The following is a 12,445-nucleotide window of genomic DNA, read 5'->3' on the forward strand; positions in this document are numbered from 1 at the left end:
CCATCTGGACTGTAAGCTCCTTTTCCTTTTTTTAGAAAAAAATGTTATTTGTTAAGCGCTTACTATGTGCCGAGCACTACACTAAGCACTGGGGTAGATCAATCAATCAATCAATCGTATTTATTGAGCGCTTACTGTGTGCGGAGCACTGTACTAAGCGCTTGGGAAGTACAAGTTGGCAACATATAGAGACGGTCCCTACCCAACAGTGGGCTCACAGTCTAAAAGTAGACACAAGTTAATTGGGTTGGAGACGGTCCGTGTCCCAGGTGGGGCTCACAGTCTCAACCCCCATTTTACAGATGAGGGAACTGAGGCCCAGAGAAGTGAAGAGACTGGCTTTGTCATAATAATTTATTTATTCCCCAATTTATGCATTTATATTAATGCTTATTTCCTGCTCTAGACCATGATCTCCTTGCGAACAAGGAAGGTGTCTACTAACTCTATTATACTATATATTATATTGTATAGTGTACTATACTATATACTAACTCTATTATATTACAGAAGCAGCGTGGCTCAGTGGAAAGAGCACAGGCTTTGGAGTCAGAGGTCATGGGTTCAAATCCCAGCTCCACCAATTGTCAGCTGTGTGACTTTGGGCAAGTCACTTAACTTCTCTGGGCCTCAGTTACCTCATCTGTACAATGGGGATTAAGACTGTGAGCCCCCCGTGGGACAAGCTGATCACCTTGTAACCTCCTCAGCGCTTAAAACAGTGCTTTGCACATAGTAAGCGCTTAATAAATGCCATTATTATTATTATTATTATTGTATTCTCCCAAGCACTTGATGCAGTGCTTTGCACACAGAAAGTGCTAAATAGAAACCACTGATTGATTCAACTGGAAAACGTCTTGTAAACACAAAGGATCCCCCTCCGTCTGCTTAGTACAGTGCTCAAGCGCTTAGTACAGTGCTCTGCACACAGTAAGCGCTCAATAAATATGATTGATTGATTGATTGATTGATTGATTGATTGAAAATGATCTTCCCTTGCTGGAAGGGGCTGATTAGAAGTCTCAAATCCACGCAAAGATTGGGAATGAGGGGAGGAGTGGGCCGTTGAGGCCAGAACAAGGGAGAATGTGGAATGCAGTGAGGGGGATTTAGGGTAGACAATAAGAAGGATTTCAGTCAGTCAGCTGTATTTATTGAGTGCTTACTGTGTGCAGAGCACTGTACTAGCATTTGGGAAAGTATGATATAATAATCGTAATAATTGTGGTGTTTGTCAAGAAATTACTGTGTGTCAGGCACCGTATTAAGTGTTGGGGTGGATATAAGCAAAACTGGTTGGACACAGTCCCTGCCCAAGTGGGGCTCACCGATTCAATCCCCATGTTACAGATGAGGGAACTGAGGCCCAGAGAAGTGAAGTGACTTGCCCAAGGTCTCACGGCAGACAAATGGCAAAGCTGAGAACAGAACCCATGATCTTCTGACCTCGAGGCCCCGGTTCTAGCCACTACGCCACGCTGCCTCTCTAGAACAGATACATTTCCTGGGTTCTAATCCCAGCACCGCCACTTGTCAGCTGTGTGACTTTGGGCAAGTCACTTCCCTTCTCTGTGCCTCAGTTACCTCATCTGTAAAACGGGGATTAAGACTGTGAGCCCCACGTGGGACAGCCTCATAGCCTTGTATCTATCCCAGCACTTAGAACAGTGCTTGGTACATAGTAAGTGCTTAACAAATACCATCAGTATTATTATTATTTCCTGCCCACAACGAGCTTACATCTAGAGCGTCTAGGGTCTAGCTTACTTCCTGTGGGTAAGGATGTAGTGGCTGTCAGGGGTTGTTGGAGTGGAGTCTGCCGCTAATCTCCTCACCATACCTCGTTCTCGCCTGTCCCGCCATCGACCCCCGGCCCACGTCATCCCCCAGGCCTGGAATGCCCTCCCTCTGCCCATCCGCCAATCTCGCTCTCTTCCTCCCTTCAAGGCCCTACTGAGAGCTCACCTCCTCCAGGAGGCCTTCCCACACTGAGCCCCTTCCTTCCTCTCCCCCTCGTCCCCCTCTCCATCCCCCCCCATCTTACCTCCTTCCCTTCCCCACAGCACCTGTATAGATGTATATCTGTTTGTACATATTTATTACTCTATTTATTTATTTATTTATTTTGTTTGTACATACCAATCAATCAATCAATCGTATTTATTGAGCGCTTACTATGTGCAGAGCACTGTACTAAGCGCTTGGGAAGTACAAATTGGCAACACATATCTATTCTATTTATTTTATTTTGTTAGTATGTCTGGTTTTGTTCTCTGTCTCCCCCTTTTAGACTGTGAGCCCACTGTTGGGTAGGGACTGTCTCTATACGTTGCCAATTTGTACTTCCCAAGCGCTTCGTACAGTGCTCTGCACACAGTAAGCGCTCAATAAATACGATTGATGATGATGATGATGATCCCCGCACCCTTGAAGGCCCCTCTCCCCAGACCTCCCCCTTGTCAGGTGAAACTCTTGGAGCAGAGAAGTTGACAGCTGGCTGGTGAAACACTGGCACAGAGACTGGCCCTTCTGCCATCTGCTTCTTCCGGAGAATGGGAGGAAAGCCAGGCAAAATGGCAGGGCCAAACACAAAGTCACAGTGGCCCAGAGACAAGTCCCCATCCCCCCTGCCCTACTTCCTTCCCCTCCCCACAGCACCTGTATATATGTTTGTACAGATTTATTACTCTATTTTATTTGTACATATTTACTACTCTAATTTGTTAATGACGCTCATCTAGCTTTGCTGCTATTTATTCTGATCAATCAATCAATCAATCGTATTTATTGAGCGCTTACTATGTGCAGAGCACTGTACTAAGCGCTTGGGAAGTACAAATTGGCAACACATAGAGACAGCCCCTACCCAACAGTGGGCTCACAGTCTAAAAGGGGGAGACAGAGAACAAAACCAAACATACCAACAAAATAAAATAAATAGGATAGAAATGTACAAGCAAAATAAATAAATAAATAAATAGAGTAATAAATATGTACAACCATATATACATATATACAGGTGCTGTGGGGAAGGGAAGGAGGTAAGATGGGGGGATGGAGAGGGGGACGAGGAGGAGAGGAAGGAAGGGGCTCAGTCTGGGAAGGCCTCCTGGAGGAGGTGAGCTCTCAGTAGGGCCTTGAAGGGAGGAAGAGAGCTAGCTTGGCGGATGGGCAGAGGGATTGGGGGCATTCCAGGCCCGGGGGATGATGTGGGCCGGGGGTCGATGGCGGGACAGGCGAGAACGAGGTACAGTGACTTTCATTCATTCATTCAATCGTATGTATTGAGCGCTTACTCTGTGCAGAGCACTGTACTAAGCGCTTGGGAAGTACAAGTCAGCTACATATAGAGACGGTCCCTACCCAACCACGGGCTCACAGTCTAGAAGGGGAAGATAGACAACAAAACAAAACAGGTACACAGGTGTCAAAATCGTCAGAACAAATAGAATTATAGCTGTATGTACATTATTAATACAATAAATAGAATAGTAAATACGTACAAGAAAAATAAATAGAGTAATAAATCTATAAATATATACAAGGGCTGTGGGGAGGGGAAGGAGGTCAGGCGGAGCAGATTGGGAGGAGGAGAGAAAAAAGGGGGCTCAGTCTGGGAAGCCCTCTTGGAGGAGGTGAGCTCTCAGTAGGGCTTGGAAGGGAGGAAGAGAGATAGCTTGGCAGATGTGTTGGTGGAGGGCATTCCAGGCCAGGGGAAGGACGTGGGCCCGGGGTCGTCAGCCTCCTCTTTGATATCATCATCATCATCATCATCATCATCATCATCATCAATCATATTTATTGAGCGCTTACTATGTGCAGAGCACTGTACTAAGCGCTTGGGAAGTACAAATTGGCAACATAGTCCACCTGTTTTGTTTTATTGTATGTCTCCCCCTTCTAGACTGTGAGCCCGTTGTTGGGTAGGGACCAGCTCTATATCGTGCCAACTTATACTTACCAAGCTTAGTACAGTGCTCTGCACACAGTAAGCACTCAATAAATACGATTGAATGAATGAATGAATGAACATGTCAGAAAGTGTCAGAGGCCAAAGTCCGATACCCTCAAAGACAAGCAACAGAGAGCCTCAGAGATTCGTTCATTCATTCATTCATTCATTCATTCATTCATTCATTCATTTCTGAGCCCCTTCCTTCCTCTCCCCCTCGTCCCCCTCTCCATCCCCCCCATCTTACCTCCTTCCCTTCCCCACAGCACCTGTATATATGTATATATGGTTGTACATATTTATTACTCTATTTATTTATTTATTTATTTATTATACTTGTACATTTCTATCCTATTTATTTTATTTTGTTGGTATGTTTGGTTCTGTTCTCTGTCTCCCCCTTTTAGACCGTGAGCCCACTGTTGGGTAGGGACTGTCTCTATGTGTTGCCAATTTGTACTTCCCAAGCGCTTAGTACAGTGCTCTGCACATAGTAAGCGCTCAATAAATACGATTGATTGATTGATGATTGATTGATTGATAGACTGTGAGCTCGCTGTTGGGTAGGGACCGTCTCTATATGTTGCCAACTTGTACTTCCCAAGCGCTTAGCACAGTGCTCTGCACACAGTAAGTGCTCAATAAATACGATTGAATGAATGAATTAGTATTTCTTGAGCGCTTACTATGTGCAGAGCACTGTTCTAATGGTTTGGAAAGTACAATTCACCAATAGAGACAATTCCTGCCCACAATGAGCTTACAGTCTAGAAGACGAAAGTCAGAACTCCCCAGGGACCAAAGTCAGAGAGTCTTGGAGACCAAACTCAGAGAGCCTCAGAGACAAAAGTCAGAGAGCCTCAGAGACACGTCAGAGAGTCTCAGAGATCAAAGACGGAGCACCCCACAAACAATGATCAGAGAGCCTCAGAGACCAAAATCAGAGCACCCCAGAGACAAAAGTCAGAAAACCTCAGAGACAAAAGTCAGAGAGACTCAGAGACAAAAGTCAGAGCTTCCCAGAGACAAAAGTCCAAGAGCATCACAGGTCAGTCAGAGAGAACCAGAGAAAAGTCAGAGAGCGGCAGAGACGAGCTGACCGTGGTCATCAACAGTGTGGGGGTGGATGGGGCAGGGAGTGGCCCTTTGAATGCCCGCCCAGGAAAATGGCTCAGGAAAGGGGCAACCCCAGGCCCACAGAACCCAGAGGGTTTGGGTGGTGGGGAAAGGGGCAGGGAAATTCATTCATTCATTCATTCAATCGTATTTATTGAGCACTTACTGTGTGCAGAGTACCGTACTAAGCTCTTGGGAAGTACAAGTTGGCAACATATAGAGATGGTAAATGGGCAGATTGGCCCAACCTGCAGCATGGCATAGTGGCTAGAGTCCAGGCCTGAGAGTCAGGAGATCATGGATGCTAATCTCAGCTCCGCCGCTTGTCTGCTGGGTGACCTTGGGCAAGTCACTTCACTTCTCCATATCTCAGAGACCTTACCTGGAAAATGGGAATTAAGACTGTGAGCCCTCTGTGGGACAGGGACTGTGACCAACTTTCATTCAACAGTATTTATTGAGGGCTTACTGTGTGCAGAGCACTGGACTAAGCACTTGGGAGAGAACAAAACAATAAGCTACCCACAATGAACTTACAGTCTAGAGGGAGAGACAGACATTAATAGTGAGGTGGGGCTGGGAAGTGGGGTGAATAAAGGGAGCAAGTCAGGGTGACACAGAAGAGAGTGGGAGAACTTTCATCTTCAACCGCTCACTCTCCACTGGTTCCTTCCCCTCTGCCTTCAAACATACCCACATCTCCCCCATCCTAAAAAAGCCCTCTCTTGACCCCAACTCCCCTTTTAGTTATCGCCCTATCTCCCTCCTATCCTTCCTTTCCAAACTCCTAGAATGAGTCGTCTACACTCGCCGCCTCGAATTCCTCAATGCCAACTCTCTACTAGGCCCCCTCCAATCTGGCTTCCGTCCCCTACACTCCACCTAAACTGTCCTCTCAAAGGTCACCAATGACCTCTTCCTTGCCAAATCCAATGGCTCTTACTCTATCCTAATCCTCCTCGACCTCTCAGCTGCCTTCGATACTGTGGACCACCCCCTTCTCCTCAACACGCTGTCCAACCTTGGCTTCACGGACTCCGTCCTCTCCCGGTTCTCCTCTTAAATCTCCGGCCGTTTAATTCTCAGTCTCCTTCACGGGCTCCTCCTCCACCTCCCATCCCCTTACTGTAGGAGTTCTTCAAGGGTCAGTTCATGGTCCCCTTCTGTTCTCCAACTACACTCACTCCCTTGGTGAACTCATTCGCTCCCACGGCTTCGACTATCATCTCTACGCTGATGACACCCAAATCTACATCTCCTCCCCTGTTCTCTCTCCCTCCCTCCAGGCTCGTATCTCCTCCTACCTTCAGGACATCTCCATCTGGATGTCTGCCCGCCATCTAAAACTCAACATGTCCAAGACTGAGCTCCTTATCTTCCCTCCCAAACCCTGCCCTCTCCGTGACTTTCCCGTCACAGTGGGCAGCACTACCATCCTTCCCATCTCACAAGCCCACAACCTTGGTGTCATCCTCGACTCTGCTCTCTCGTTCACCCCACACATCCAATCCGTCACCAAAACCTGCCAGTCTCACCTCTGCAACATCACCAAGATCCACCCTTTCCTCTCCATCCAAACCGCTACCTTGCTGGTTCAATCTCTCATCCTATCCCGGCTGGATTACTCCATCAGCCTCCTCTCTGATCTCCCATCCTCCTGTCTCTCCCCACCTCAGTCTATATTTCACTCTGCTTCCCAGATTATCTTTGTACAGAAACTCTCTGGGCATGTTACTCCCCTCCTCGAAAATCTCCAGTGGTTGCCTGTCAACCTACGCATCAAACAAAAACTCCTCACTCTCGGCTTCAAGGCTCTCCAACGCCTCGCCCCCTCCTCCCTCATCTCCTTTCTGTCCTTCTCCAGCCCAGCCCGCACACTCCGCTCCTCCGCCGCTAACTTCCTCACTGGTCCTCGTTCTCACCTGTCCCGCCGTCGACCCCTGGCCCATGTCCTACCTCTGGCCTGGAATGCCCTCCCTCCATACATCCGCCAAACTAGCTTTCTTCCTCCCTTCAAAGCCCTACTGAGAGCTCACCTCCTCCAGGAGCCCTTCCCAGACTGAGCCCCCCTTTTTCCCCTCCTCCTCCTCCTCCCCCCCCCATTGCTCCCCCCACCCTATCCATTTCCCCTCCCCACAGCACCTGTGTACATTTGCACATATTTATTACCCTATTTATTTTATTAGTGATGTGTATATAGCTATAATTCTATTTATTCTGATGGTATTGACACCTGTCTACTTGTTTTGTTGTCTGTCTCCCCTTTCTAGACTGTGAGCCCGTTGTTGGGTAGGGACCGTCTCTATATGTTGCTGATTTGTACTTCCCAAGTGCTTAGTACAGTGCTCAGCACACAGGAAGCTCTCAATAAATACGACTGAATGAATGAATGAAAGTTAGGAAAGGCCTAGTTAGGAAAGGCCTCTTGGAGGAGATGGGTCTTCAATAAGGCTTTGAAGGCGGGGAGAGTAGTTGTCTGTCGGATTTGAGGAGGGGGGTTTAGTCTGGGAAGGCCTCCTCGAGGAGGTGAGCCTTCAGTAGGGCTTTGAAGGGTGCCCTCCTCCCCATCCTCCCCGCCCTACCACCTTCCCCTCCCCACAGCCCCTGTATATACGTTTCTACAGATTTATTACTCTATTTATTTTACTTGGACATATTTACTATTCTATTTATTTTGTTGATGATGTGCATTTAGCTTTAATTCTATTTGTTCTGACGACTTGACCTGTCCACATGTTTTGCTTTGTTGTCTGTCTCCCCCTTCTAGACTGTGAGCCCACTGTTGGGTAGGGACCGTCTCTAGATGCTGCCAACTTGTACTTCCCAAGCGCTTAGTACAGTGCTCTGAACACAGTAAGGGCTTAATAAATACGATTAAAGGAATGAATAAATGACGCGTGAATGTTCACGTCTCTGTGCCTCAATTATCTCATCTGTAAAATGGGCCGCGAGCCCCACGTAGGACAGGGACCGTGTCCAACCCGATTTGCTTTGTCCACCCCAACGCTTAATACAGTGCTGGCACATAGTAAGCGCTTTATAAATACCGTTATTATTATTATTATTCCGATTGAAAATTTGACTCTAGGGATGGGGAGCCCGGGGTGCAGATCTCCGATATCGCCAGCAGGTGGCAGGCGGCGGCCATGACGGGCCGGGACTTGGAAATAATGATAAAATAATAATAATAATAATAATAATAATAATAATAATAATAGTGAGGATGCTATTTGTTAAGCTCTTACTATGTGCCAGGCACTGCACTAAGCGCTGGGGTGGATACAAGCAAATCCGGTTGGAAACAGTCCCTATCCCACATGGGGCTCACAGTCTCAATCCCCATTTTACAGATGAGGGAACTAAGGCCCTGGGAAGTGAAGTGACTTTTCCAAGGTCACACAACAGACAAGTGGCAGAGCTGGGATTAGAATCCAGGTCCTTCTGGCTCCCAAGTCCGTGCCCTAGCCACTATGTGGCTCAGTGGAAAGAGCACGGGCTTTGGAGTCAGAGATCATGGGTTTGAATCCCGACTCTGCCACATGTCTGCTGTGTGACTTTGGGCAAGTCACTTAACTTCTCTGAGCCTCAGTTACCTCATCTGTAAAATGGGGATTAAGACTGTGAACCCCACATGGGATAACCTGATCACTTTGTATCCCCTCCAGCGCTTAGAACAGTGCTTTGCACATAGTAAGCGCTTAACAAATGCCAACATCATTACTATTATTATTATTTAAAGAAGCAGCGTGGCTCAGTGGAAAGAGCCTGGGCTTTGGAGTCAGAGGTCATGGGTTCAAATCCCGGCTCCACCAATTTTCAGCTGTGTGACTTTGGGCAAGTCGCTTCATTTCTCTGGGCCTCAGTTGCCTCATCTGTAAAATGGGGATGAAGACTGTGAGCCCCCAGTGAGACAACGTGATCACCTTGTAACCTCCCCAGTGCTTAGAACAGTGCTATGTAAGCGCTTAATACTGATTGAGAGTGGGAGCCCCACGTGGGACAGGGACTGTGTCCAACCCAAATTTGCTTCTGTCCACCTCAATGCTTGGTACAGTGCCTGGCACACAGTGAGTGCTTAACAAATACTATACTTGTACATATTTACTATTCTATTTATTTTACTTTATTAATATGTTTTGTTGTCTGTCTCCCCCTTCTAGACTGTGAACCCACTGCTGGGTAGGGACCGTCTCTAGATGTTGCCAGCTTGTACTTCCCAAGTGCTTAGTACAGTGCTCTGCACACAGTAAAGGCTCAATAAATACGACTGAATGAATGAATGAATGAATGGGAGCTCACCTCCTCCAGGAGGCCTTCCCAGACTGAACCCGTCCTTCCTCTCCCCTTCCTACCCCTCCCCATCCCCCACACCTTACCTCCTTCCCCTCCCCACAGCACCTGTATATATGAATATATGTTTGTACGTATTTATTACTCTATTTATTTACTTTATTTGTACATATTTATTCTATTTATTTTATTTTGTTAATATGTTTTGTTTTGTTCTCTGTCTCCCCCTTCTAGACTGTGAGCCCGCTGTTGGGTAGCGACCATCTCTATATGTTGTCAACTTGTACTTCCCAAGCGCTTAGTGCTCAGCACACAGTAAGTGCTCAATAAGTACAATTGAATGAATGAATGAATGAATGAATAAATGCCATCGTTATTATTATTATTATTATTTATCAGCGCTGGTGCACCCCCACTCCCACCCTCGTCCCACCCCCCATTTGCAGGGAAGAGCATGGGGTGAGATCCAATCTGGTCCAGGCTGGGGGAGAGGGCATGAGTGCCCACCCTCGGGCCCACCGTCCCTGCTACAAACACACAGAGGGGCACCGGATAGGTAGGCAACACAGCTTTCTTTTTTTTTAATGGTATTTCAATCCTATTTTTTGAGCGCTGTTTGCAAAGCACTGTACTAAGTGCTTGGGAAAGTACACTATAACAACAAATAGACGCATTCCCACCCACAATGACCTCACAGTCTAGAGGGGGAGGAGGGTATCTGTTGAGCGCTTACTATGTGCCAGGCAATGTACTAAGCACTGGGGTGGGTATAAGGAAATCAGGTTGGACACAGTCCCTGTCCTGCATAGGGCTCACAGTCTTAAGGCCCATTTTACAGATGAGGGAACTGAGGCCCAGAGAAATGAAGTGACTTGCCCAAGGCCACAGAGCAGACAAGTGGCAGAGCCTGGATTAGAACCCATGATCTCCTAACTCCCAGTCCCATGCTCTATCCAGTATGTAACACTGCTTCCCATGTCTATATATGTATACATATCTGTATACATACAGATATAGTAATAATAATGGTATTTGTTAGGCGCTTACTATGTGCAAAGCACTGTTTTAAGCGCTGGGGAGGTTACAAGGAGATCAGGTTAACCCACGGGGGGGGCTCACAGTTTTAATCCCCATTTTCCAGATGAGGTAACTGAGGCCCAGAGAAGTTAAGTGACTTGCCTAAAGTCACACAGCTGACAATGGGTGGAGCCGGGATTTGAACCCATGACCTCTGACTCCAAAACCCGGGCTCTTTCCACTGAGCCACGCTGCTTCTCATCTATACACATACATATATATACACACACACCCAGATATATATATTATATATATATATATATATATTTTTTTTTTTTTTTTTTTTTTAGACTGTGAGCCCACTGTAGGGTAGGGACTGTCTCTATATGTTGCCAAATTGTACTTCCCAAGCACTTAGCACAGTGCTCTGCACACAGTAAGCGCTCAATAAATACGATTGATGATATATATAGTACTTCTCATCGTGAAGGTGGGGTACGGGGAGGACAGGCTGCCCCGGGGATTGGATTCTTCCTCTCCATTGCTCGGAAATCTGAGTGATGGCCGCATCCCTCCCCATCTGCGGAGACCAAAACCCTCCCCCTCTGCCCGCCGCTCCCCACCCGGGCCCACCCCCACCCTCCCAGAATGGCTCTGACCCCCCCAGCCCCCCAGCCCCTGGTCCCGGGCCACCCACGAGGCCGTCATCTTGGCCACGCGTCCTCATTGGCTTGGGCCTATCCATGCCCATATGGGGCAAGGGCCCCTGCCCCCATCCCCATTTATACTTGCCCCCCTAGGCCGGTTGGCAGGATCCGCGGTCTGTCCGGCCCGTCCCAGCCACACCTGTTCCGTCCTGACACCAGGTGAGTGGGTGGGGAGAGGGTGGGCGATCTCTGTTGTCTCCCCCTTTCAGACTGTGAGCCCACTGTTGGGTAGGGACTGTCTCTACATGTTGCCAATTTGTACTTCCCAAGCGCTTAGTACAGTGCTCTGCACATAGTAAGCGCTCAATAAATACGATTGATGATGATGATGATGGGGCCCGGCTTCCCGGGCATGGTGGCCCCCGGGTCCTGGCTGTTTGGGCGACGGGGCCGGGAGCTGGGTCCTGGGGAGGGTCTCTACCTGCAGAGTTCTCCACTGACCGTTCCCCTGGGTCACTCCCTGGTAGAATCATCATCATCATCATCATCAATCGTATTTATTGAGCGCTTTCTGTGTGCAGAGCACTGGACTAAGCGCTTGGGAAGTACAAGTTGGCAACAGAGAATCAGAATCAGACTGGGCTTTCCAAGCATTTAGGGTGCCGGACCCTCTCTGATCCGGCCTCACCCCACCCACTCCCCCGGACCCCAGACGTCCATCTTTGACCCTGGACCCCTCGAGCGGGATCAGACGGAGGGAGACGGGGTGACCCCGGGAGACCCGTGTGGGACAGGGACTCTGTCCAACTTGAAGATCTTCAGTCTATTTGGCACCCAGTTGGCGCTTCACTAGCACCACGGAGAAGCAGCATGGCATAGTGGCTACAGCACAGGCCTGAGAGTCAAAAGGTCATGGGTTCTAATCCCGGCTCCACCACTTGTCCGCTGTGTGACCTTGGGCAGAGGTCACTTCACTTCTCTGCCCCTCAGTTACCTCATCTGGAAAACGGGGATCAAGACAGCGAGCCCCATGTGGGACAGGGGGACAATTTGCTTGCATCCACCCTAGTGCTCAGTACAGGGCTTGGCACATAGTAAGCACTTAATAAATACCATCATTATCGTTATTATTACCATGGATATGGAGGAGAAAGAGGAGGAGGAAGAGGAGAAGGAGGAGGATGAACTGAAGGAGGAGGAGGAGGAGGAGTTGGACGGAGGGAAGCAGGGCAGAAATGGAGGGGCTATAAATAGGGAGGAGGGGGGCTGTCTCAGGAGTCTCCGAAGCCACCTGTGCCATCCAGTCTGTCCTTGTGTTTCCATCTCAGTGGCCCGGGGGGGTCGGGGGGGTCGGACAAGGAGACAGCTGGAACTCCTTGCGGGCTGGGCTGACCATTTTTAGAAGTAGGCCTCTCTCCCC

The sequence above is a fragment of the Tachyglossus aculeatus genome, chromosome 22, assembly GCF_015852505.1.
Source record: "Tachyglossus aculeatus isolate mTacAcu1 chromosome 22, mTacAcu1.pri, whole genome shotgun sequence".
NCBI lineage: Eukaryota > Metazoa > Chordata > Mammalia > Monotremata > Tachyglossidae > Tachyglossus > Tachyglossus aculeatus.